The 25,619-nt window shown below is 39.9% G+C and overlaps 1 long non-coding RNA gene across 1 annotated transcript in view; it reads right to left on the bottom strand.

The window, feature by feature from the left end:
• Positions 1-5,734: 5,734 nt before the first annotated feature.
• The window catches only part of LOC142454545 (uncharacterized), a 197,721-nt gene continuing 177,836 nt past the window's right edge, over positions 5,735-25,619 (bottom strand). Inside the window, exon 5 of the long non-coding RNA XR_012785702.1 lies at positions 5,735-5,990. This is a non-coding gene — a long non-coding RNA (uncharacterized LOC142454545). The remainder of the gene's footprint in view (positions 5,991-25,619) is intronic.

Genomic DNA, 25,619 nt, shown 5'->3' with positions numbered 1-25,619 from the left:
GATGGATGCCATTTGGACCGCTGGCAGGGCTGAAAAGCTAGAGTAATTTGAAATGCAATTGAGCAATAAAAATGTAACTAGTGTCTTATAAATATATATATGCTTTCATATTTGACCATTTCCCTGGAATTCTAGGCGAATCACCCCACATTTTTTAGGGAGTTATTAATTTCTTAACACCTATGGACATTTAAGAACATGTGTTAGATAGGGCTCTCTAGAGAAACAAAACCAGGACACTTATGATTTTATATATAAGCAGATAGATACATACAGCACAAAAGACTAGAACAGCTAGTTAGTCTACACAGCAGTACAGAGGGCTCAGTTCAACTCACTTCCATGGAACAGTTAATCTACTAGCAGTCCTTCAACTCACAGGACTGCTGGGCCCAAGGTCAAGGGAGCAGACAGCTGAGTCTTCCATAGAGCAGTGCAGACAGCCTGGCCACAGGCAGCAAACAGCAGGGAAGGTCACCAACAGTCAGCCAGATGTCAGGATCCGACAGCCCCAAGCTCAAGTGATGTATACACTCTAGTGTGGCCAAGCAGGTCTCGAAGGAACCTCAAGTTCTAGTAACATGATCCATGCGTTGGGTGTGGGCAGTGTGGAAGACAACTAGCTAAGGCAGTTGCACAGCTGGTCTGATAGAGAGAAAGAGAGAGAGAGAGAGAGAGAGAGAGAGAGAGAGAGAGAGAGAGAGAGAGAGAGAGAGAGCTTGCCTAGCCATTTATCTCATTGCCCTCGAATCAAACTGTGACCTTATTAATCCCACATGTTCGTATTGGTCAGGTTGGCACAATAAAACTACCTATCACAGAAGAGGTATTTTAATTTGAGATCTCTTGTACCATAATATCCTGTTGAGTAAAAAGTGATAAAATTCAAGAATTAACTATTTATTTAGAATAAAATATTACTACTCATGGAGTAAATGAGTTCTCTGTAAATGAGTTCTCATAAAATATGCTCTTACCTCTAGAGAAATTTCCATTGTGTAGTCTAACCCTTTTATTTTCAGGATTCAGTGTCCCTGGTGTAGACCTGCTTTATTTATGCCTAACTCTCTGAGCAGAGTCTACACAGGGAGTTGGAATTAGAGGTAGTTACTCCATTCTCTAAAGACCAACAAAGTAAATGCTCTAAAATGCAGATAGAATCTGCTCATCAGGCATCGTAAAAACCTCTAAGAGCTTTCTGTCGCTTACTTAATAAACTCCAGGCTCCTCAGCAGGATTGAAGTTTTGACTGGTTTTCCCTCTGGTTTCTGAATTCCACTTCCTGCCCTCTCACCAAACATTCTGACTGTGACTCATCCACTGGGCCACCTCCTTTTCTCTAAAGCCCATGCAATCATACGCTTTTGTTTACATGCTCTCATCAGTGAGGTGTTTCTTCTCCTTGGCCACATGTCTGCAGAGCCTGCCTCAGCTCCAGACATGATGTCCTCTCCCTAGAGACACTGCTATAGAGGACATCCCTGAAGATACAGTTTGGGGAGAGTGGCCTATGACTCACTGACATGGTGGCAAACCAAGAGGGAAGTGCAACAGGCCAGTGGTGGGAACAAAGCCACAGAGTCCCTGAAGAATCCCGATGGTAGACTTCTGACTTGGGGGGCAGCCCTTGGCACCTCATCTGAACTTGTTGGGACCAAAATGAAGGTCTAAAGGTGTATGGGGGACACTCCACTGCTCCATCTCTTTGGGGACAGCAATGGGGATTGTAGGATGCAAGCCTTTTGGACAAGAATGCTGAAGTTGAAAAGGGTGTATATATTGTTAGGCAAGTGGATCCCAGGGCATGGGACTCCAAAGAAAAGGGTATGGAACGGATGCATTGTACCATATCTTTCTCGCTATTGAACAGAGAGGTGGCCATCTACTCTGGGTTAGGATCCCTGTTAGGAACTGTTTGTATGGTCTTCTTCTCTCTGCTTAGGGTGTTTGTACAAGATAGACAGGATAAGCAATCCTAAGGACTGATGGTTCCAGGTGGGCATGGGAGGGCTGAGGAGGGGGGAGGTGAGTAATGAGCCAATAATGATAGGGACAGGGGAATCAGAAGGATTCTAAAATTGATGGCAAGGAGGGTGTAGCTTCTCTGGTCATAACTGATCAAGCAAATTGTATCTGAGAGGAATGCCTAAGAGGTGAACAATGGGTAAACATCATACTGAGCAGAAGAGAAGAAAAAGGAAAAAGAGGAAAGAAAAAATATATCTACAGGTATATATAGATAGATATAGATACGTATATAGGTAAATATATAAATCTAGGCATATTTGTTTATATATGTGCATATATATGTAAATACAACAAGGAAGCAGATAGACATTGGGGTTCTATTTAAATCTTACCTAAGTACAGGACGGTTTGTTCTAATAATGTGGCAATGTACGATACTCACTTTCCTGATGCGATCCCTGAAGAGAAAATGAGTGGATGAGCAATTGTGGGTGAAGAAAACTGATGATGCCCAGCATGGGACCCCAAAGGGTAGAGAAGGGGGAGTGGCAGGCCTGATGGGAAATGATCAAGGGTAAGGTTGCTTAGAGAAGAGGTATACTCTAGCCCAGGTGGCGATGAAGCATGGTAGTAGGGCAGGAGGAAGGTCAAGGGAGATGGAGGAAAGAGCTAGGAGTCAAAGGGCATTCATGGAGGTCTAGACAAAGACATGTACATGCAAATATATATAGGAGGTTGGGGAAATAGATCTTTGTGTCGATATTTATAGGTCAAGTATTAAGGTGGCGGAAGGACCTTGGGCCTCTACTCAAACACTCCCTCTATGCATGAATACCTTCTTTTATTAAATTGGAACTCTATGATGCTCACTCTCCCGACACAACGGCTGGAGCCAAAGTGGGTGAACAAGTAAATGTGGTGAAGAAAGCTGATGGTGCCCGGCTATCAAAAGAGATAGTGACTGGGGTCTTAAAGGCTTGAAGATAAACAAGCGGCCATCTAGCTCAGAAGCAACAAAGTCCACATGGAAGAACACACCAGCCTGTGTGATCGAGTGGTCCCAAAGGGATCAGTTACCAGGCATCAAAGAACAAAAAATCATATCATAGACTACACACCTCCATGATAGGATCGCTGAAGACAAATGGGTGCACAAGCAAATGTGGTGAAGAAAGCTGATGGTGCCCGGCTATCAAAAGAGATAGTGTCTGGGGTCTTAAAGGATTGAAGGTGAACAAGCGGCCATCTCGCTCAGAAACAAATAAGCCCACATGGAAGAAGCACACCGGCCAGTGCGATCATGAGGTGCCCAAGGGACCAGATATAAGGCATCATGCAAAAAAAAAAAGATATAAGTGTGTGTATGTATGTGTATATATGTGTATATGTATATATGTATGTATATGTATGTATATATATCATATTAAATGAAGGGGGAAGTGCAGAGTGGAGACCCAAGGCCCAAGTGTCGACCAATGGAGATCCCCTCATAGAGGGGTTTAGGAGAGGAGATGGGTTAACTAGGGTGTGAGGTAGTATCGATGAAGAACACAGCTTTCCCCCAGATCCTGGATGCTTCCTCCCCCCAACTACCATGATCCGAATTCTACCTTGCAGGGCTGGATAGGACAGAGGCTGTACACTGGTACATATGAGGGTTGGAGGTACAGGGAATCCAGGGTGGATGATACCTTCAGGACCAAGGGCGTGAGGGACGATGCTGGGAGAGTGGAGGGTGAGTGGGTTGGAAAGGGGGAACTGATTACAAGGAGCCACATGTGACCTCTTCTCTGGGAGAGGGACAGCAGAGAAGGGGGGAAGGGAGACCCCGAATAGGGCAAGATATGACAAAATAACGAGGTATAAATTACCAAGGGCATATGAGGGAGGGGGGAAAGGGGAGGGAGGGGGGAAAAAAAAGAGGACCTGATGCAAGGGGCTTAAGTGGAGAGCAAATGCCTTGAGAATGATTGGGGCAGGGAATGTATGGATGTGCTTTATACAATTGATGTATGTATATGTATGGATTGTGGTAAGAGTTGTTGGAGTCCCTAATAAAATGTAAAAGAAGAAAAGAGAAAAAAAATGATTAGGGCAAAGACTGTACAGATGTGCTTTATACAATTGATGTATGTATATGTATGAACTGTGAAAAGAATTGTATCAGCCCCAATAAATTGTTAAAAAAAAAAGAAAGGTATAGCATCTTATGAGAAGATAATTAAAACATTTATTGAAAGAGAATAAAAGTAGACTTGAGTGAATAGAAAAAAAAAAAGAAACAAAATTTTGACACTTAGAAATGTCTTGATTGTTTCCTGAAGCTCTAGCTATATCTGAGAATGGAACTTCTAATCAGACTTTGAAGACCAAGCCCACTGCCATGGAGTTGAGGTGGGTAGAACTGCCCCTGTGAGTTTCTGAGACTGTAAAAAAAAAAAAAAAGATAAAATGTCGTATGAGTCCCTAATAAAATGTAAAAGAAGAAAAAAAAAAAAGATAAAATGTCTGGGGGTTTAAGGGCTTTTAGTTAAACAAGTGCCCATCGAGCAGGGAAGCAACAAAACCCACATGGAAAAAGCACACCAGCCTGTGTGATCATGAGGTGTTGACAGGAAGAGGCCTTTGAAGTTCCAAAGCAAGCAACCAAATCGACCTGAAGGGGCACGGCTGTTGCAGAGACTCCACATCCACCTGCAAGAGAACTGAACAGCCCCTCTCGGAAGGGCCCCTCTGAAGGGATAAGTCCCTCAGCCCTGATGAACCACATAACTATCCTCTAGTTCTTTAATAGTTCCTCCTCTTACTATTATGGTTTTTATTTGTTTTACCTCATTACTCATGTTAGATTTGTGTATGTTCATTTGTATATTTAACATCATTGGATACATGAAAGCCAAAATAGATAACCCTTCAGAAACAGTGGTGGGAATAATGGCTCCCTGAAGGTACGGAAAGGTTGTGGGGAGAAGAAGGGGAAGAGGAATGTGATAGCACTGGTGACTATAACCCCACTGGAGGGGAGTGAAGAACAGAATTGCAGGCAAATGGCTATATTGGATGGTGTAAGATACAGTTAAACAAACAAACACACACAAACACGTACATTCAGAGATGTTCCTGGAGGGTTCAGTTGGGGAGGAAAAGGATGGAGGGGAGCTGATAGCAAAGAGTTTGAGGAAAAGAAAAGGTTTGAATTTGTGGTGGTAATTGCACAATAAGGCTTGATAAGCTTGGACTATGGGATGTTATGATACGTGAAGGCCTCCCAATAAAATGATTAATTAAAAAAAACTCGCTCCTCTGTTAGGACCGATTCACATATCAACTGTCCTGTGAAACCAGCCCTTCATCTGCAGCCTCCTTTCCCTCAGTAATAACAACAGGTAGCCCTCCCAGAGCTCCTGAAGCTCTTTATCCAAACCTTTAACATTCACTCCATCCTTTTAATATTCAGCCTCAAATTTATAAAGAACACATTATTAATGTTCATGAGAACCCGATTACCATCTTAAAAGGGTTTTAATCTTGATACCAGGGTTTTGGCATTTTGATCTTTGGCTCTTTAACAGCTAGTATCTGGTACTTATAAGATTTTCAGCCAATGCTGATGGAATTCAATTCAATTCATTTGAACCAAGAACAACTTTAATTAATACTCAGGTGTGCAATTAACTCCTTAAATATCATTGGGTCTCTAGGTAAACCTTTGTTTTGGTAGTGTGTGGAAATATGAATAAAGTTGTCTAGACTTCAACAACTCCATCTTGTGAAAGCAACAGACACACTATTAGCTGCAATTCACTATGACCTTGAATTGTTTATGGAATCAGTTAGCAATCACTGCCAAGTTGATGCTCCCTGGTGGCAATACCTTGCTTAGCAGAATAGTTGCACTCCATGGGGTTTGCGATAGCTGATTCTCCTCTGAAGCGCTTCTGGGTGGACTCGAACCAACAGCCACTGAGGACTTGAACATCTGCACACAAATCAGGCCAAGTCGAATCCAACTCATAGCAACCCTAAAAGAGTGGCAGTAGGACCTATTAGGTTTTTAAAACTTATTTTTATTGGGTGCTCTTATCAAAATCCATACATATAGCCATTGTGTTAAACACATCTGGACATATGTCATCATCATCTTTTCCAAAACATTTTCTTTCTACTTGAGTGCCTCACATCAGCTCCTCATTTTTCCCTTTCTTTCCCCCACCCTCCCTCCCCCATGTCCCCTTGATAATTTATAAACTGTCATTTATTTTTTTCATGTCTTACACTAACCATTGTCTCATTTCACCCCCCCTTCTGTCCATTCCCCTGGTTGAGAGTGGGGTGGGGTTGCAATATGTGAATCATTGCTATCAGTTTCCCCTTACCCCCTCCACTCCCCCCCCACTAACCTTACCCTCCTAGTATTACTGTTCCCCTTATTGGACCAGAACATGTATATTGGTACAGATAAGAGCTCGCAGCACAGGGAATCCAGAACAGCTAAACCTCTCACGACTAATAAGGAGAATGCCCATTAGGTTTTTTTTTTTTCTTCTTTTACATTTTATTAGGGACTCATACAACTCTTACCACAATCCATACATATACATACATCAATTGTATAAAGCACATCCATACATTCCCTGCCCCAATCATTCTCAAGGCATTTGCTCTCCACTTAAGCCCCTTGCATCAGGTCCTCTTTTTTTCCCCCTCCTCCCTCCCCTTTCCCCGCTCCCTCATATGCCCTTGGTAATTTATACATCGTTGTTTTGTCATATCTTGCCCTATCCGGAGTCTCCCTTCCCCCCTTCTCTGCTGTCCCTTTCCCAGGGAAGAGGTCACATGTGGATCCTTGTAATCAGTTCCCCCTTTCCAACCCACTCACCCTCCACTCTCCCAGCATCGTCCCTCACACCCTTGGTCCTGAAGGTATCATCCACCCTGGATTCCCTGTACCTCCAACCCTCGTATGCACCAGTGTACAGCCTCTGTCCTATCCAGCCCTGCAAGGTAGAATTCGGATCATGGTAGTTAGGGGGAGGAAGCATCCAGGATCCGGGGGAAAGCTGTGTTCTTCATCGATACTACCTCACACCATAATTAACCCATCTCCTCTCCTAAACCCCTCTATGAGGGGATCTCCATTGGTCGACACTTGGGCCTTGGGTCTCCACTCTGCACTTCCCCCTTCATTTAATATGATATATATATACATACATATACATACATATACATACATATATACATATACACATATATACACATACATACACACACTTATATCTTTTTTTTTTTTGCATGATGCCTTATACCTGGTCCCTTGGGCACAAAGGAGATAGTGTCTGGGGTCTTAAAGGCTTGAAGGTGAACAAGCGGCCATCTAGCTCAGAAGCAAATAAGCCCACATGGAAGAAGCACACCGGCCAGTGCGATCACGAGGTGCCCATTAGGTTTTGAAGGCTGTGTGTTCATGGAAGCAACTTGCTAAACTTTCTGCTTGGAAGCTTTGGTGGCTTTATGCTGCCAACCTTTTGTTTATCAAGGAGCCTTGGTGGGTGTTGAGTTGGGCTGCCCACTGAAAGGTCAGCAGTTCGAAACCACCCATTGCTCTTCAGGTGAATGAGGACAGGCTTTCTACTCCCATACGGTCCTGGACTCCCACAGGGGCAGTTCTACCCTGTCCTGTAAGGTCGCTATCAGTCAGAATCGACTCTGTGGTCATGAATTGTTTGCCAGCCAACCACATTAAACCGCGTACCTCTAGGTGCACATCCATACAAGGAGTGCTATCCGCCACCGGTCTCTTGCTGGTTGTTGTGAAGTCAAATCCCATGCAGGGGCCCCAGGCGGGCAGGGTGGGACTGTTCCGGAGGGTGTGCAAGGCTGTGACCTTCAGAGGCAGATCACCAGAGCTGTCTGAGTCCTCACCCTCACCGGCAACTTTTCCATAAGTGCTTGATCCTTATTTGCCTCCCCGGGGACTCCTGATGTGTCATCCACTGCACTGAGTCAATTCTAACTCATATGGACCCAGCACTACAGAGTAGAACTCTCCCTTTGGATTGCAGGGCTGTCAATCTTTACCGGGGCAGAAAGCCTCCTCATTTCCTGCAGCTAGCTGGTGGTTTCAAACTCCTAACCTTGCAGTTGGTAGCACAATGCTTAATCATTTTCACCACTAGGACTTCTTTTTTTTTTAACTACGTTTATTGGGGCTCTTACATCTCTTATCACAATCCTTATATTCATCCAGTGTGTCAAGCACACTTGCACATAGGCCACCATCATCATTTTAAAAGCATTCTCTTCCTACTTGAACCCCTGATATCAGGTCCTCATTTTTTTACCTTCCCTTCCTCACAAACCCTCGATAAGTTATAGATTACTTTTTCCATATCTTACATCCTCCTCTGTCATCCCTCACCCACTTTTCCGTTATTTGTCCTCCTGAGAGGGGGTTCTAGGTTGATCCTTGTGATTGATTCCTCTTTTCTCCCCCACCGTCCCTAATCCTCCTGGTACTTCTATTCTCATTGTTGACCTTGAAGGGTTTATCTGCCCTGGATTCCCTGTGTTTCAGGCTCTTATCTGTAGCAGTATGCATGCTCTGGTCTAATCTGACTTGTAAGTGAGAACTGATGTCATGATGGTGGGAGGAAGAAGCAGCAAAGAGCTAGAAGAAAGTTGTGTGTTTCATCAGTGTTATACTGCACCCTGACTGGCTCATCTCTTCCCTGTGACCCCTTTGTGAGGGGATGTCCAATTGTCTACAGATGGGCATTAGATCTCCACTCCATGCCCTTCCCCATGTCATTACTGAGATACAATTTCTTAAAAAATGAGAGCAAACCACACAAAAATATGCCCCCCACCCAAAATCAAAAAAACATACTTAAAATTATATATCTCTTTTGAGAAATGAAAGTCATCAACTGGTACACAGGTTCTGAATGATGTTTTATTAATAGTTGAAAATGGAAAACAACACAAAGAAGTGTTTTACATATTTTGTAAATATAATGTACTGATTTTTGTCAGTTTTACAAAAAAGGCTCATTTTAGCAGGCACAGTCTAAATATGTTAAAAATGCTTTTTGCGTTTACTGAAATTGGCAAGTTGTTAGGAGTTAATTTACCAATTAATTCATTTTTCCAGTACATCTTAGAAGACAAGATCTCTGATAGATAAAGTGGTTACCTACCTAAGATTCAGTTCACAAGTTTAGGGGAAGTTCACTAACAGGAAGCTATACAAAGATAAGGATTTCTGGGCGTGGACTTGGCCCTAGGCACTGATGACCAGAGGGAGAGAGCTCTGTCAGGAAGAGGGATCATGAAGCCCAAAGACAGAAGAATCAGGCCTCCTGATGGAGGGCAATGGGAACTGTAGATGGGGAGTCACTTAAGTAACAGCAGGTGTGAGAGCGCTGATGAGATCAAGTAAGTAAAGTGCTTCAAGTCCAAGGTGGAATTTATAGCTGATGTGGAGCTACTGCCACGATGAAACCAGGATGGCTCACAGTCTACATAAATATTTCAGTGATAAAGTATGTTCTATTTAATTTAAACATGGCCCTGTGGGGGAGAGGAGTAAATAAATCTATTCTCTTTGACAATCATCTCTCAAAACAGGAAATAGAATTTCTTTGAAAGTGTATCAGGTTGCATTCTCTAGAAATGCAAACCCCATGACATTTGTGCGTGTTGTATAAAGAAAGAGATATATATCAAGAAACGGCTTACACATTTGTAGAACTAGGTGAAGCTAGTCCACTTCAGGTAGGCTTCTCCTGGCTTATGGAAGCTGATGAACAGGAAGCAGGATTGCAAAGCCGAGCCAGCAGAGGAAATGTGTATCTGAAGTTGCTCAAATGCATCCACCCTCGGTCATCCACTGACAGCTCCTGCGATGGGCAGGCCACGGAACAGAAGATGGAGGAACCAGAAGCAAGATTCAGCTCCAGCAGAAGGTGAAGGACCAAAGAGGAGTCCATTGTACTCCTTCTCTGCGTTTTACACAAAAGGCCACACCCCCAAGGATGGGTCATCCATCAGGCTGGGTCAGGGCTGGTAGGTTGGGCTCCATCCCTGCGGTTACCCAGTAATGTCTAGTTGACATAAACCCTAACCAGCACAGAAGGAACATCTTTCTAAGCTTTTTGCCTAATTCACAACCCTGAATTGACTCCTGTGTTTCCAATGGCCTTTGACTCAAAGGACTGAATTTCTAGTGTCTCTAATAACTGTAGTTCATTCCTCGTGAGTGTTGGCATACCATCCAAGCAAAGTTTTGTTTTCCTTTTTATTGGAAGCTAATTTTCTTTAAAAAGCAGAAAGTCCAGAGTATACACAAAGATGACGACGGTAGCCAAAATTCCCCGGCATACATGTGGCAGGGTCTGGAATGCCAGCCATTCTTTTAGTTTGAATCGCACGCTAATGAACACCAAGGAAGCATCAGCTGACTTTATGCATTTATCGTAATAAGGCTGTGAAAGCCGTCCATTTACACTACATATAAAAATCTTCTTGTCTTTTAAAAATGCTAGACAGAATATTTTAATAAATTAAATTTGACTGCCTGTCAAATCTGTCAAATTGACAAGATCCCTCAAGGAGTATTGCTGATATTGGAGTTCTCTTTGTCCAATAGGGTTACATTCAGAATTTAATATAGGCTGCTTAGAGGTGGAATCTATCCATCAGAGTAATTTAGAGTAACAAATACTAACATATTCTAATTCTCCATCCTTAAAAGGTCAGAGTAACTGCTGATTTCTTTTGAAAACCCTTTTAGCACCCACAGAGTTTCTTATTTGTTAGATTTGTTAATAATAATGAAATGATTTAAGGAGCCAAGTAAGTCCGTATCATCGGTAAAAGAACCATGGTCATTTTCTGGGAGACATATACCTTACATAAGCTATTGCCAAGGGGGGGGGGGAATAATGGAAAGTGCATATTCTTAAAATAAAATGTTTAAAAAATACCTTAATCATACATTTAGGACAGATTTAGAATTATATTTAATACTGATTTCCCTTGTCCTATCTCTTTTTGAAAAGTGTCATCAGGCTGTGGCTGGAGCGCTTCACCTAACCACCAACCCAGTCCTGGTCAGGTCTTACAAGCCCCACCGCATGGTCGGAAACACCATGGATCGGCATGGGCGAATATACAAATATGCATTTAGTAGAATACGAGATTAATTGCTCTGGTCCCAGGCAATACATTTCTCTCTTTCACATGCAATTTTTCCTGCAATAACTAAACAATTCCTTCTCATATTTTCTCCCAGTGGAAAATCTATCGGATGCTCCCAATTAATATGTGGGAGAATTGTACTAAACCCCTGACAGCAGTTGATCAACACCAATAAACTCCTAATTTGTCAGAGTTATGGCTGCCCTGGTGTCATGGAGGGCTAAGCATGGGCTTCAAACCACAAGGTCAGCTGATCAAAACCACTAGCAGTGCCCATAAGGATTACTGAAACCAAACCCACTGCTATCAAGTCAGTATGAACTCATTTTGACCCTATGTGGGATTCCTGAGACTGCAGAATTTTATAGCAATAGACCATTACAACTTCAAAAGTCTGATCAGGTAGTTTTATTCTGTTCTATACATTTGCTGTGAGTTGTAATTCACTTTATGGTAGTTGGATTTTTGTTTGTTTGTTATTTGTTTGCTTGATTGTCTATTTTTTTAAAAAAGAGAAATAGGCATTAGAATATCAGAAAATGTAAACACATTCAAACTCTGGACCAAGGATTATTCATCTACTAATCACTTATTTTCTTGCTCAGATCCACATCTAAAAGACAAAATTTAATTAAACTTCAATTGTTTTTCTTCCAGAATTTCAGAAACATAGCAGGACCCATTGGCTAGTATTTGAGGCTGAGCCTGTTACCACAGGTCCAAGATAGTCCTCAGAGGGCTTCTCATTTATTCCTCAATAAATATCATCTGGCTTATTGTGTTTAGGGAAAATACTTTTAGAAAATGGTTCGGACAAGGGAAATCAGTATGTAATATAATTTGACTTCTGTCCTAAATGTATGATTAAAACATTTTTAAAGGGCAAGCAATTTCAATGAATTTTTTTTTGGCAATAACCGGCACTAAACGTTGGAGAAAAAGAATTTTAAAAAGAATGCCTTCATAGTTACTGGTCAGCTTAACAGCAGGATAATAGAGTCAGCCTGCACAGATCTGACTGAAAGATGTATTTGCATATGTACAGAAGCCTATTAAAGTTAGCTGGGAGAACACCGCCATTAGAAGCTGCAGAGAATTGTTTATCCATGGCCAGTCTCACGAAAGGATATCTCATGACTTAATTCATGGCATTTCCATTTCAGAATGAGATTACTAACTCCTCATGGACCATGAACTCATTAGAGATTGAAAAAAACCTGAAAGAGAGAGAGAGAGAGAACTCAGTAAATAAATCATCTAAGAAACAGATAAGTCACTGCCACAGAGCGCACCCAACTCCCCTTGCTGTGTTGGTTCAGTGCCCTGGAGTCAGTGCTGACTCAGGAGGCCTCCTGCACAGCAGAAACTAGCACTAGCCTGTCCCGTGCCATCTTCACAATGGCTCCTTGAGTCCAAACTCCAACTCATAGCAGCCCTATGTGGTGTTTCTGAGGTTCGACACTTTATGGGAGAGGATAGCCTCATCTTTCCCAGTGGGAGCAGCTGGTGGATTTGAACCGCTGACTTTGTAGCTAACAGCCCAATGCTTATCCAACAGTGCCACCAATGGTGTTTCTGCCTATATGCTCTTGGACAAATCACTGCCCTGGGTCTCAGTTCCCTCTTGTCCTTCAAAGAGGAGGTGGTGAAACGTAACTTAAGGGGCTCACATGGCTTCAATTAAATAGTATCAGTGGAATTGTCTAACCACAGTGTTATGCCCACAACAAGGAATCAACAGACATCAGATGAATCTAAGATAAGGCACTAAGTGAATTGTGTTTTTCTTTACCACTGGGATTATGAATTTTAAAATTCTTGAATGGTTTGTCGCTTGATTCATAACTAGCAAAATTGCAGTGATGAAACAGCAATGAAAACAATTTTATGATTGGGGGGTCACCACAACATGAGGAACTGTATCAAAGGGGCACGGCATTAGAAGGCTGAGAAGCACTGGATTGGAGGTTAGTCCCGTGTTATTTCAGCAGAACCATAAGCTAATGTACCACAGGAGGGAAATGAGGATCCGGACAAGCCATAAGGAGGCTTGATATATTGTTTAAATTGTTAGGTACAAAACAGTGACCATCTATATAAACTCCCACCTAATTCACTATAAAATGCTTTTGGGGGGAAACATCTGTTTAAAGTAAAGAACAACTAAAATTTTATTAGAGATTCTCTGAAGATGATTTTCTAAAATAAAACAGGCTCTGCCCTATTAAAAGAAGCACAAACATGTTCTTCAAATAGTTTGCTCAATCACTGCCTCCAACCTGTGTCTGATAAAGAGCACCCACCCATGACTGCTTTCCTCCTGGTTCAAGAATTTCCCAGCCATTACCGCGCCGCCCACCCACCATATGAAAGCTTTCCCCTTCCACCCCCTGCTTCTGATAGGCTGCAAAATACTGTGGTTAACTCGGCTGTTCTTTACGCTCTGCTGCATGGCCTGTCTCCGGTTCATATTGGACAGGGATCGAATGCCAATGATTTTCTGCTTAAAAGGCTGTGTGCTTATTTGTAAATGTGTTCACCAAATTTTAAAAGAGAGAGGATATTGTTACACATAATGTACTTGTTATATATAATTACACATAATATCAATTTCTTCTTCGGTGTTGTACCCATTTCATTAGTGTAGTAGGTCTTAATATTTGGTTCTAGGACCTCTTTATGCCCTTATTGGGGAGTCCAATGAATATTTGTCTATATTCATTTTATCTACCAATATGTGCCACAATAGAATGAAAACTTCTATATGTAAAACTGCTTATTAATTAAAACATCAAAAATATTAATAATACCATGAATAATAATAGTTGAATTCAAATAGTTTTGCCTCCAAAATTAAAATAGTTACTGAAAACGAAGGGATCATTTTACATGTTCCAAAATATCTTTAGTGCCTAATTTAATAAAGCACCACTGGTTTCTCTTGTCTGCTGTTGCATTCAGTCTTCGATCTCTTCTCACATCACACATGATGCAACCTCTGGAAACACTTCCATACACATATGTAAAAGAATAACATCTTAAAATCATGAAAACAGATTGTGCCTTGCCCCGAAAGGATATCCTGAAAGGAAAGCCCAGGCTCCAGGATGATACTTTGAAAGACACTTTGAATCTTGCTTAGTTTTGGAAGAGACTTTCAACTGGCTACTTCCAGTATCCCTACTCAAGACAGCCATCTCCCGAGTTATCAAACTGATAAATTAAAAATGTAATTGCCATAGGAACAAGGAGTCACCAGTGCATTTTCAGAATAATTAAAAAGATATATCTCTCATCATTCACCAAGTCTAGTTCCTTCCTTGTCACTGGTAAAGTCAGTGGTCAGTATAAGATATGAAAATAATAATAATTTATCAAAGGGTCATGAGGGTGGAGGCAGGAGGAGGGAGGGAAAAAGAGGAGCTGATCCCAAGGGCTCATATAGAAAGTAAATATTTAGAAAATGATAATAGCAACATATGTACAGATATGCTTGATACAACTGATGTATGGAATGCTGTAAGAGCCCCCAATAAAATGATTCTTAAAAATATTACAATGAAATATGCAAAGATTGAGAATCAGAAAACTAAAAGGGAAGAACATGCTGAGCACATCTTAAACTTAAAAACTCAAGAGATAATCCAAGCACTGAGTTGCAGTATTGAAGGATTCTATGGGCAACATATTGAATGATGCAGGAAGAATCAAAAGAAGATGGAAAGAATACATAGAGTGTACCCAAAAGAAGTAGTGGACCTTCCACCACTTCAGGAAGCCTATGAGCTTCCTGAACCATGGAGGCTGAAGGGAGGCATTACAGCTGCACAGAAAGCATTATGCCCAAACAAGGCTCCGGCAATGGATTGAATACCAACTCAATTGTTTCAATAGTCTGCTGGGAGCACTCGCTCTATGCCATGAAATTTGGAAGACAGCTAGTTGGCCAACTGACTAGAAGAGATCCGTATTTGTACCTATTCCAAATAAATGTGAGAAAACAGAATGCTCAAAATATAGAACAAGATCACTGATATCGCACATCAGTAAAATGTTACGGAAAATCCCCCAACAACAGTTGCAGCAGCACATGGAGAGGGAGGGAGCAGCCAGAGGTTCAGGTGGGATTCAGAAGAGGATGTGGAAAAGGGGGTAACATTGCTGATATCAGGTGGAGCTTGGCTCAGAGCAGAGAAAAACAGACTGTTACTTGTGCTTTGCTCTGCCAAGGCATTTGACTGTGCGGATCATAGCAAACTATGAATGACCTTGAGAGAAAGGAGAATTCCAGGACCCTTCCCCAAGCTCGTGAAGAACTTGTCATGGATCAGGAGACTCTGTGGGAACAGAACGAAGGAGTACTGCATAGTTCAAGTCAAGAAATATGTGTTACAGCGTTGCATCTTCTTTCCATACTTATGCAAGCTGTGTGCTGAGGAAATGATTAGAGAAGCTGGCCTATATGCAGAAGAATGTGGCACCAGGTCTGGAGGCAGGCTTATCAACAACCTGCAATATGCAGAAGACACAATCCGCCTTGCTGAAAGCTAGGAGGACTTGAAGCACTTGCTAATGATAATCAAGGACTGTAGCTTTCAGAATAGATTACAACCCAGGGTCAGGAAGACTTAAATTCTCACAACTGGACCCTTGGGGAACATTATGATAAATGGAGAAAAGGTTGAAGTTGTCGAGATTTTGTCTTGCTTGGATTATAGAATCAATGCTCATGGAAGCAACAGACAGATCAAATAACACATTGAATTGGGTGAATCTGTTACACGAGCCCTCTTTAAAGTGTTGAAAAGCAAGGATGTTACATTGAGGATTTAGGGGCACCTGGCCCAAACCATGTTGCGTTGTATTGCATCATCCCATGTGACAGCTGGGTAGTGAACAAGGAAGAACGAAGAAGAATCAATGCATTGAATTGTGTGCTGGAGAAGAATATTCCGAGCTCTATGGACTGCAAGATCATTAAAAGAACAAACCAAATTGTCTTGGAAGAAGCATGGCCAGACTGCTCCTTCGTGGCGAGGATTTCATGATTCGTCTTATATTCTTTGGACATGCTGTCAGGAATCCCTGTCTGTGGAGAAGGACACGGCCTTTAGTAAAGTAGGGGGCACTGAAGGAGGGAAGGCCCGGGGGAGGATGATTGAAGCCGTGTGACAACAATGGGATCAGGGACAATTATGAGGACTCTGGCTTGGACCTGAGCAGGAAGCATCTATCAACAACAGCATTTCATCTTACTTGATAAAAATTAAGATATGCACAAATCTGGGATAGCTATTGTGACATATAAGGACATTTACTGAAGTGAAAAAAAGCCAATTTTTGCCACGGGGAATATATGTGCGTGTGTGTATGTGTGTTTTAAACCATTTAGGAAAGCAAAGTAAGTCACCTCACAGGGATTGTTACACTGTTTGAACTTTTAAGGCGATCTTCAGATAAATATCCAACTGCAGCTTCTCCCCCAAGATAGTCAATACTGTAGTTCAGGAAGGCTATTAAAGGTGCTGGAATAAGAGAGGTCCCTGTCTGGCGTGCTACACTCCCCATTTAATCTAACCTATTCACTATCTCTTCAAAAGTCATTTTGATTTCTACAGAGAATTAACTGCTACAAAATGACCCATATTTAGTGGAGCTGCAGTGAGAAATAGAGAAGGGATATAAAAAGTGTCTTTTCTAGTTTTCTCCATTTAAGGGTCACTTATATTCTGTTTGGAATCTGAGGAGAAGACAGGAGTATCAGAATAGCAGAAGCAATGCCTCACAAAATCCATTGACTTTGAAACTGAAACGAAGAACATCACTTTCCCAAAGCGGGAAGCATCCAGAATTATTTGAGAGAACGGAAATCATCTAAAAATCTTAGAAAGGAACATTATAAACTATGTTTATGGAAATTGCATTTTCGAAAAGTGGTATGATTAAAATATTTGATATTATTACTAAGGAATATACCTTAGAAATGTTGAAAAGACAAATGATGCACGGATATATATATATATACAACATATATATGTATGTATATGTATACAATAGACATAAGAAGCCCTAGTAGTGTAGTGGTTCCATGTTGGGCTATGATTCACTTGGTTGGCAGTTCAAAACTACAAGAAGCTCCGCAGGAGAAAGACAAGGCTTTCTATTTCTGTAGAAAGTTAGTCTGAGAAACCTAAAGGGGGTCACTACGAGTCAGCATTGACTCAATGGCAGTGAGTTGTTTTTTCATTTTCATATGTAGACACATTGACAAGTGTGTGCTTATGTATATAGACACATTGACAAATGTTGTGATTGCATATGATATGCATGCTACATATGTATTCACATCAAAAGTTTGTGGGAAATTCTATAGTTAAAACTGTATTATGAATTAAGTGAGAGTTTATATTTCTGAGGGTTTACAACTACATCCATTTTGTGTTTAGCAATCAAAACTTAACAAATCTCCTAATAGATTGCTCTGCTCCCCCAATTTATAATCACTTTCCTTCCACTGGTAGAATATTATCTTCCATTTAACCTATAGCCTATAGTTTCCCTTTCCCTCCCTTGCGCTTCCATCCGTGGTAATCACCATAGTCTATTTTTTGTGTGTGAAAAATCTTTACCTTGATTTTTTTCTTTTATAACAATGGCTTCATATAATATTTGACCTTTTGTGATCGACTAACTTTACTCAGCATTCTGTTCTCTAAATATATCCATGTCATGAGATGTTTCATGAGATAGTATCAGCGGTCTATAGTGATGTATAACATTCCATTAAGGTACAGGTAGTGAGTTATGTGTCAGGCTGCCAACCACAAGTAAGCAGTTCACCAGCACTCCTGATATAGTCTCAGAAACACAGAGGCAGTTCTACTCTGCCCGATACAAGTCATTATGAGTCAGATGTCAGGGAGCTGAGGGAGTACTCCTTTGTGCGTATGCATCCATTATGTGCGTTACTGATTCATTCTTCCACTGATGGGCATTTAGGTTGCTTCTATCTTCTTGCTATTGTGACTAGCGCTGAGATGAACATGGGTGTGCATATATTTATTCGCGAGTTCTGCTTCTTTAGGATATACACCATGAAAAAGAATTGCTGGGTCAGATGGTATTTCTAATCCCAGTACTGTGAGCACATATCATATCACTTCGCACAGTGGTTCCACGGTCTTAGATCCTACCAGCAGTAAATGAGGGTTCCGATCTCAGTTCACCCTCTCCTGCTATCAAGGCCGGTGTGAGGTAGTATCTCACTATTGCTTTGATTTTCATCTCTCAGATGATTAGTGATCATGAGACTTTCTTCATGTTTGTTGGCTGCCTGAATGTTTCATTTGGTGAACTGTTTATGCACTCTATCCATCTTTTAATTGGATGACCTGTTATCCTGTTGAGGTGGCAATGTTTCCTAAATATTTCAGAGACTAGTCTTTTGTCAGACATCCCATTTCCAAAAAATTTCTCCCAATCTATGGTTTTTCTTATAACCCTTTGGATGAGGTCTTTTGATGAACATATCAGTCTTGTTGTTAGGAGGAAGTCTTGTCATATGTCTTGTCTTCTGCTGTGTGCATGGTTTTCAGTACCTTTAGTTGTGGGTGTGGGTGTGTGTGTGTGTGCACGTGCGCATGCATGAAAGTGTGTGCACACGCACTATAAGCCCTATAATTCTAGGGCATACATGTAGGTCTTTAAGCCATCTTGTGTTTGGTTTTGTACATGGAATTAGGTATGGGTTCTGTTTTGTTCAGCAAATGGAAACTCAATTTTGTCATCATGATTTGTTGAAGAGACTCCTTCCCATTTAATATATTTCAGCCCTTTGTCAAAAATCAGTCGTCTATAGATGAATATATTTATTTCTGGGTTCTTCATTCTGGTCCATTGTTTCACACATCTATTACCATAACAGAACCAGGCATTTTTAACTACCATGACTGTGTCATACGTTTTAAGGTTGGGAAGGGAAAGGCTTCCTACATTGTTCTTCTTCTTTAGTAGTCTTTGAATATCTTGGTTCCTCTTGGTCTAAGTATAAAGATGGCGATTAGTGTTTTCCATTTTTAAAAAAGAATGTTGCTGGAATCGGAATTGTAATTGCACTATATTTCTAGATTGCTTTGAGTAGTGTTCACATTTTCACAATGTTGTCTTCCTATCCATGAACATAAAACAACTTTCCATTTATGTAGATCTCATTTGGTTCTTTGTAGTAGTGACCTGTGATTTTCTTTGTACAAGTAGTTTATTTCTCTGGACAGGTTCATTCCTAAGTAATTCGTCCTTTTTGTGGTTATTTTTAATGGTATGTTTTCTTTTCAGAGCTCTCTCTGTTTGTATACAGGAATCCAATTGATTTTTTAATCTTGATCTTGTACCCTGCTACATTTCTAAAGCTATCAATTATTTCCAACAATTTTCTTGTACTGTTTTTAATGTATAGAATCATATCATTTACAAAAAGGGACTGATTACCTCTTTCGTTTTAAATTTAGATACCTTTGATTTCTTTTGTTATCTTATAGCTCTAGGTTGAAATGTTCAGGACAATATTAAATAAAAGTGGTGATAGGGGACATCCTTGCCTAGTTCTAGTTCACAGGGGAAATAGCTTCTGTTTCTCCCCATCGAATATGAGCTGACTGTTGATTATGCACAGATGGCCTGGATTATGTTGAGAAATTTCCCCTCTATCCCTGTTTTCTGAGGGTTGTTCATGGGAATGGCGGCTGGATTTTATAAAATACCTTTTCTGCATCAATTGCTATGATGGTGTAGTCCTTTTGCCTCATTTTATTTATGTGGCAGATTACATTAATTGTACTTCTAATATTGAACCTTCCTGCATACTTTGTTTGAATTCTAATAGATATTTATGAGATTAAAAAGTATTTTGTTTCAAGTGTTTGACCAGGATTTGGTTGCAAATTTTTGAATCTGTTCAAAAGGGATATTGGTCTGTAATTTTCTATTCTGGTAATATCTTTGGCTTGGGGTATCAAAATAACACTTCATAAAATGTGTTTGGGAGTTTGCCATCACTTACTATAGTCTGGGACACTTTGTATGGAATTGGTGTTAATTCTTCTCTGGATGCTTGATAGAATAGTCCAGTGAAGGCATCTGGTCCTAGATTTTTGTTGTTTTTTAATGAGCTGATTTACTTCTTTTATTAAGGAACTTCTGAGGTTTTCATGTCAGTCTGAGTTAGTTTGGGTAGCTGGTGTATTTCTAGAAATTAGTTCATTTGTAGGTTTTCAAATTTGGTGGAGTACTGTCTTTTATTGTGTTGTGCTATTATCTTTCTTATTTCAATGGTTTCAATTGTGATGTTTCCCTTTCTTTATTCATGATATTTGTTTCTTCTCTTTCCTTTCCTTTGTTAATGTTGCCAGTGGTTGGTCAATTTTGCTAATCCATTCCAAGTAGTAACTTCTTATCTTAGTGATTTTTTATTTTGTTTTACTGTCTTCTGATTTGTTTATTTATTTTTAAAAATGTTCTGATTTGTTTCTGTTCAAATATTTATTATTTCTTTTCTTCTGGTGATCAAAGGCTTACTTTGCTACTCTTGATCTACTTGTTGAAGATTATGAATCAAAGTGATAACTGATGGTTTTTTCCTTTATGGATGTGTGTGTTTATTACTATAAATGTCCCTCTTTTTACTAATTTGGCTGCATCCCAACAATTTTGGTATGTTTTATTTCTGTTCTCTTTTGTTTCAAGAAGTTTTTAGTTCCATGCCTTATAAATAATAAATGTAATTTATAAATTTATAAATAACCTATTATTCAATAAGTTTTCATCAGAATTCTGTTCAATTTCTGTATACCTGTTTTTCCTTGATATTCTTATGGTTAACTTCCAGTTTTATTCTGTGTGATTTAAGTTTATTTTGTGTAATTCGGAAATTTTAAATTTATTAAGATTTGCTTTGTATGACACATGCAGTTCCTTTTGAACTGGGAGTGTGTGTTTAATTGTCATTGGATGAAGTGTTTTGTATAACCTGAAGAGGTCAGGTTGATTAATTGTGTTTAGTTCTTCTGCATCTTTATTGAGTTTCACTCCAGTTATCTGTACTTCCTTGAGAATGGTGTATTGAAATCTCCTATTAATGCAGAATTACCTGTTTCTCACTTTGACTCAGTGAGAGTTTGATTAATGTATTTGGAGAGTCTTTCATTGGGTGTGTAAATATTTATAATGGTATGTCTTATTTAATTGTTCCCCTAATAATTATATAATGCTTTTCTATGCCTCTCATGATTATATTTTGCCTTGAAATATATTTGATTAGAAATTAATATTTCCACTCTTGCTTTTTTTCTTTGATTGCCAATTGCCTGATATGATTGATTTCTTCCTTTGATTTTCAGATTAGTATTATGTCTAAGGTGTGTAAGCAGCATGTCAATAGGACCTATTTTATTATCTATTCTGTTACTCTCTGCCTTTTGACTGGTGCAGGTGGTTCATTCACATCAGTCATTAATAGTAGGTATGAATTTATTGCCATCCCTCAGCTGTGCTTATTGTTATGGTATTATTTTTTTCTTGTTATTTTCTGTTCTGACTTCATATTTTTGTGTGTTCGCTCCTCATATTTTCCTCAGCTGTTATTTTACTGCTTACTATATCTTTGTGGTTTTACTCTTTTAAAAATTTTGTTTAGGTTTGTCTGCTTTGTTAGAGGTTACTCGGTAATTATTATTTTCTCCCCGACTTAAGATAGTCTATTCTCTGACCAACTACTTGACTTTCATTCCATCAAAACGTTTGTATCTAAATGATTCCTCTTATTACTTTATAATAGACTCTATTGAGGACTGCTATCTCAGGATCCCTATTTTCAATGTAATTTTTTTTACTTTGTGTACATATTTAAATAGCTTGATTTATGGATGGTTGTATATTGGATGTTAATCTCAAGTTTATGGCTGATGCTGTTGGTGATTCTCTGTCAAATACCTCCCCCTTTTCTAAGTTTGATTGTGTGTGTGTGTAAAAATTCGTTTAATTTCTCATTTTTTGGAAAAGCCACTAATTCTCCCACAAATTTGAAGAATAATTCCACTGGATATAAGATTCCTGTTTGGCAGTTTTTTCTTACAGTTTTTATGTTTTTCCATTTCCCTCTTGCCTGCCTGAATTCTGCTGAGAAATGTAAGCTCATTCTTATTGGGTCTGGTTTGGCAGTAACTTTCTTTTTTTCCCTGAGCCTTTTTCAAGATTCTTTCCTTGTCCTTGATTCTTAAAAATTTTGATTATGGTGTTTTGTGGTAGTTTTATTTTAAGATTTATCCTTTGGTATTTTTTGTATGTACAATCATTTCCACAATCAAATTTAGAATATTTTCCTCTTTCTTCTACTCATGTTATCAGCTCTTCATTTCCCCTGCCAAACTACCGCCAAAAAAGTCCACGTACTATGTCTCTAGTGTCACCCATAGAGTATTTCATATACCAAAAAAACATACAAAAATAAGAAGCAAAAAACCTAACAGCAATAACAAAATAAAATAGAGTAAAATCTCATTTCAAAAGAAAGCAGAAAATATTAAAAGCTAGAACAATGTTAAAATGGGTCAAAAGGAGATCAAATGATAAGGTGTTGAACCCTAAGCTTATTACAGCTTCCATATTTGACTTTCCAGTGCACTGTGCATAGTAACAAGACTACTCACATCGTGGTTTATGGTCAAAGGGAGTTCACTGGAGGAGGCTGAAGTCATGTAAATTTCCCCTTCACTTTTTTTTTAAATTAGCAAAACTTTTAAATAGGTCAAAAGGACACCAAATAAGATATTCTATTTTAGCCCAACTCTACTACACTCATCACAGCAATGGCCTCTGCCTGATAACAAGGCTCTTCACATCCCTCAACCACAGTCAGAAGGGATTCACCAGAGTCTTGGTCTATGTGTAGACCCCTGCAAAGGTATTTTGGGCTTTCACTGTCTCCCATAACCTCTTGAAAACTAGGTGACATTATCTAAGCTCTGATACCATTCTCCTTTAATTTGGATTGTATTATGTATATTCCTTGGAGTACACAGGCTAGCATGCTTCTTCATTGTGGACTTAGTTGATGCCTCACTTAGATGGCTGCTTGTTTGAATACAAACCATTAAGACCCTAGATGCTGTTCTTTCTGATAGCTGGGCAGCACGTGTTTCTTCGTAACACGTCACTATAGATCCTGTATCATCAATGATCTCTTTATTAAGTCGAATCTAGAATTAAGTGTAAACCCAACATTCATTCATATTTTTATGGTTTATATATATATGTCTCTAGTTCAGTCTAGAGACACCATTATCATTTTATGTTAGAGAAAATTATCAATCATCTCCATGGGGCATAAGGTAATTCTTTCTTTCTTTGGGTATAAATGTTTTCTCCAGCCACTTGCTAGCCACCTGCATATCCTAGTCTGGTTTCTGGAAAGGTTTCAGTGGAGGATCAGGAACAAAGACTATTATAGCTTTCCAACCACTACCATCAATGTCCTTAGCTGCTATGGTAGTCAGCTCCCCTCACTGAGCCTTAAGGTCCAAGTTCATCTGCGGCTCAAGAAGAGCCTGAGAAATGCTAAACTCAGCATTTCTCATGAGGCTTTGTGCCACTGAGCTTCACGATCTTAGTGCTTGAACTGAACACGGTCTTTTTCTTGCCAAGCACCACCCTAGGAAGAGCGAGACATAAGGTAATTCTATTGCTAATGTGATTAATTTAGCTAATGGTATATAATTTAAAACAGTTACAAAAAGGAGATTATACAAGTATGGGCTGGTTGTGAATTGTGATACTTGAATTACTGACACCTACAGGTTAAAAACTCAATTGATTGGGCACTATTTACGAACAATGAGGGTTTGAGATATGGCAAACATTTTAATAATATTAATTGACACAGGTAGAATCAGGTCTATCAGATGAATACATATCATAATAAAGCCAGGAAATAGTAAGCATATGGTAGTGCTAGGCCAGCATTCATTGGGTATCCTCAAGGCAAGAGCTTCAAGCCAAAGTCCAATGGCCCTAGTTCTATGCCCTTGGTATAGCAGTCTTGGTCTGCTTCTGACATTATGAAGTTTTCAGCCACCATTCCATGGGCTACAGGTGAGTTTGAGGTAGAGCCCCATTTGCTTATCCACATCCAGTCCTCTGGCATGGCCTATGAAGCCTGCTGTGCTCCTTGAAAGAACAGAATCTAAAGTCCCAGTAATCTATAGCATATGACCTAGGCCACCAAGGGTGGGATTGAAAGTAGGTTAAACATATATCATTAGAAAATTAGTACCATGAATACTCTCGTTGGATTCTGTATTTCCTAGATATTGTTAAGTGTGTCCCCATTTTCCTACTGATTGAAATGTACTATCTTCTCCTAGACATGCACGCTTCCCTTTCCCTCATTTTGATTTGAATTTCCAGGAAGCTTTGCTTACCACTCTGGTGGGAGTGTCTGCTGATTTGGGGTGACCTTTGCACAATTTTCATGGCAGTCAATGAATAGTAATCTCCCCTTCCCCTATCTTAAAAACCTGACATGAGGTCTCCTCTGTCAAAGTGGCTTTTATGATGTACCTATAGAGGGAGTGATGTATGTGCCATGAGCCCATGGCAGGCTCTCTACCCCTTGCTTGGCAGACTGGGTTTGCAGATTACATGGCCTGGAAGAAGAAATCTGCTTTCACCTGGGTTTTTATCTTTATGGTAGAAGAGTTATACGATATTTGTCTCTTTTTGCTTGACTGCTTTCACTCAGCATAATGGTTTCCAGGTCTCTTCAAGTCAGGAAATGTTTCATGGTTTCATCACTACTTTTTAGGAATGCATAGTATTCCACTGTGTCTAAGTCCTGGAATTTATTTTATCCATTCTTCTACTGCTGGGAACCTGGGCTGTGTCCAACTTCATGCTATTATGAGAACTGCAGTGAACATGGGATACCACACACCTGTTCATGTTCTGTCTCTTTTTTTCATTGGGTTATATCCCCAGTAAAGGTATTGCTAGGCATTCTGGTATTTCTATTGCCAGTTGTTTTAAGCGTCCCTATATAGCTTTCCACAATGGTTGCACATGTACTAGTTCCCCAAAAGTCTTTAAGAGTTCCAATATCTCTACACCCTCTCCAGCATTTGCTGTTCTGTTTTGTTTTAATTGGGCTTGGTTTGCGGGCATAAGATGAGATCTCATCACTATTTTGACTTGCAGTTCCTGGATGGTTGCTGAAAGAGCATTTCCTCGTGTGTTGGTTAGTCATTTGAGTGTCTGCCTTTGTGAACTGTCCACTTTTTAATTAGGAAATTTGTTGGTCTGTTTTTCTTGTTGTAGAATTGTGGTTGCCGATTTTAGTAATTAGTCCTTTGTCCATAAAGATTCCCCCCAATCTTGGGCTCTCGTTTTACTCTGTTAATGAAGTC

Source organism: Tenrec ecaudatus, chromosome 8, assembly GCF_050624435.1.
Source record: "Tenrec ecaudatus isolate mTenEca1 chromosome 8, mTenEca1.hap1, whole genome shotgun sequence".
NCBI lineage: Eukaryota > Metazoa > Chordata > Mammalia > Afrosoricida > Tenrecidae > Tenrec > Tenrec ecaudatus.
This window is presented reverse-complemented; position numbering and strand designations above follow the sequence as displayed.